Source organism: Carlito syrichta, unplaced genomic scaffold, assembly GCF_000164805.1.
Source record: "Carlito syrichta isolate Samal-C Ts95f unplaced genomic scaffold, Tarsius_syrichta-2.0.1 Scaffold314306, whole genome shotgun sequence".
Lineage (NCBI taxonomy): Eukaryota > Metazoa > Chordata > Mammalia > Primates > Tarsiidae > Carlito > Carlito syrichta.
The window spans coordinates 514788-517664 of record NW_007258402.1 but is presented as its reverse complement, the minus strand read 5'-3'; the positions used below and the strand labels follow the sequence as shown (position 1 = coordinate 517664).

At 45.1% G+C, this 2877-nt stretch overlaps 1 pseudogene; it reads right to left on the bottom strand.

The window, feature by feature from the left end:
- Positions 1–807: 807 nt before the first annotated feature.
- On the bottom strand, positions 808–1118 carry LOC110596804 (annotated as a pseudogene).
- Positions 1119–2877: the final 1759 nt, after the last annotated feature.

The window sequence follows — 2877 nt, the reverse complement described above, 5'->3', positions numbered from 1 at the left end:
AATGCCTAAACTAGTTCGCCAACATGACTGCCCTAGAATGCTCATAGCAGTACTACTCAAAATAGCACCAAAGTGGTAACTTCCCAATGCCTGTCCCAATGTAATGGAACGGATAAAGTGTATACTTATACAATGGAATACTATGCAGCAATAAAAAAGAAAAAATGGACACACAACAATGTAGATGAATCTCACAAACACAATGTTGAACAAATTAAGTCAGACCCCAAATAACACATAATGTGTGATTCTATTTATATGAGAAACAGAAACACTCATCTATGTATTTGAAAGTCATGACAGAGGCCCACCTTGGGAAGGTGGTGACTAGGTGAGTACACAGGGGGCTTTAGGGTGCTGGTCATCTGCTATTTCTTGATCTGAGTACAGGTTGCATAGGGGTGTCTAGTCAATGAAAATTGATCATGCTATATCCTTTTTGTATATCCTACTTCTATAGAAAGTTAAGAAAAGCATGATCTATGACCATTACTTTCAGCCTGCATCCAATGGGAGTCAGTTCCTAGATGGGAAATTAATGGATTTGAAAACTCAGATGCAGATAAGACTTCAGACATCACTCACTGCAGACAGCAGACATCCAGGGATTAAATCCCTACTCCTTTATTTACTAGCTGTGTGCCCTTAGGCAATTTACTTAACCTTTCTGGACACCTGTTCTTCCATTTGGAAAACGGAATAATGGGATTTATCTTTTTTTTTTTTTTTTGGAAAAACCTTATTTTATTCAGAGAGCAGTCTGATCACACATGGTCCCAAAACACTCAGATAACAAGTAAACTAAAATCAAATGCTAAAGATTGGTCTTGAAACATTATAGCCACACTTGCCTATGGTCTCTCCAACATAAAACCACACCCACACCTCAGTAGCCACCAAGCAATCAGCACAGCTTTCCTAACTGTGAGCTGTTTGAAGCTACCGGTTTGGGCACTGTTGATTTTTTTTTTTTTTTCAGGTTCTGAATAGCTCTAGGGATCTTAGCTGGGGTTGGAGGAACCAGCTCAACATTGGCATAGTACAGTCTTCAAATAAGTCACAGCAGCTATCACCAGCACCAGGGCTTTCTCCACAAGGTTATGGACAAATTGGGCCATGGTTCCAGGATGGAATGTCCATCACCCAGAACGACCGCCTGAGTGTTGGGACTTACCTTAAGAGAGTCATGACCAGGAGTGGTGGCTCATGCCTGTAATCGTATCACTTTGGTAGGTGGAGGTGAGAGAATTGCCTGAGTCCAGGGGTTTGAGACATGTCTGAGCAACTTAACAAGACCTTGTCTCTAAACTAAATCAAGAAAAATTAGCCAGGTGTAGTGGTGCACACCTATAGTTCCAGCTACTGGGAAGGTTGAGGCGGAAGAGTCACCTGAGCCCAGCAAGTTGAGGCTGTGGTGCCACTGCACTCCAGCCTGGGCAACAAGAGTGTGATCCTCACTCAAAAAAAAAAAAAAAAAAAAAAAAAAAAAAGGAGTCCGGGTGTAGTGGTTCAAGCCTATAATCCCAGCACTTTGGGAGGCCGAGGCGAGAGGATTGCCTAAGCCCACGGGCTCAAGACCAGCCTGGGCAACATGGTGAGACCTTGTCTCTACAACCAAAAAATTAAAAAATTAGCCAGGAGTGGTAATGTGCACCTGTAGTTCCGGTTACTTGGAAGGCTGAGGTGGAAGGATCGCCGGAGCCCGACAGGTCGAGGCTGTGGTGGCCATGAGCGTGCCCCTACCCTCCAGTCTGGGCAACATAGTGAGATTCCAACTAAAATCTCCAAAAAAACAACTCCAAAAAAAAAGGAGAGTTGTTATGAGGATTAAATGAGATAGTGTGTGGCCAGTGCTTGGCAAATGGCAACTGCTATTACCATTATTATCCAATACAATATGCATTAATTCATCCATACAACAATACATTTTTTTTTGAGTTGGAGTCTCACTCTGTCGCCCAGACTGGAGTGTAGTGGCCGCTCCCGGCCACTGCAGCTTCGACCCGCTGGGCTCCGGCGATCCTTCTGCCTCAGCCTTCCGAGTAGCTGGAACTACAGGCATGCGCTACCACGCCCGGCTAATTTTTTATTTATTATAGAGATGAGGGCTCGCCAAGTTGCCCAGGCAGGTCTTGAACCTGTGGGCTCAGGCAGTCCACTCATTTCAGCCTCCCAAAGTGCGGGAATACAGGCTGAGCCACCGAGCCCAGCATACAACAATAATTAATTGAGTACTGTGCAAGATACCGGGGGTGAACAAGACAGACCAGGTCCTTGCCTTCCTAGAACTTACAGTCTAGTCTGGCCTCCTTCTGGGCACATATTGGTACTAGAAATAGACTGCGTGGTCCCCATTTGGGGTTGGTAGGCAAGCATCCACTGACAGACACACTATGGAAGCAGCTTTGGAGGATTCAATAGTTAAGCAATCACTCAGATTATTTTGCTATGGGAGGTGGTGTGGCTCAGAGCCAGGCTGCCAGGATTTAAATCCCAGACCCACCACTTCCTAGCTGTGAAATTTAGGCAAGCTCCTGATCTTCCCTGTTCCTGTTTCCTCGTCTGTACAAAGGAGTGGGTAATACAACTATCTGATGGGTTGTTGGGAGGATGGGGCAGTGTGATGCACATAGCATGTATAAAATGGTGCTGGGTACAGTAGGTGCAATGATGTGTTAGTGGTCATTGTTGATCTTATAATCAACTAACAGTTCTCACACTGGCCACAGCTGAGATGGTAACCAGAGATGAGTAAGGCAGTCCTCCTGGGTGTCCATGAAGAAACCCAAGTCATTTCAGCAGCACTGTGTTCTCGAGAATGTGCCTGACTTATGGGTGTCTGTTTCACGGATATGCTTGCATAGGTGTGAAGTGGTT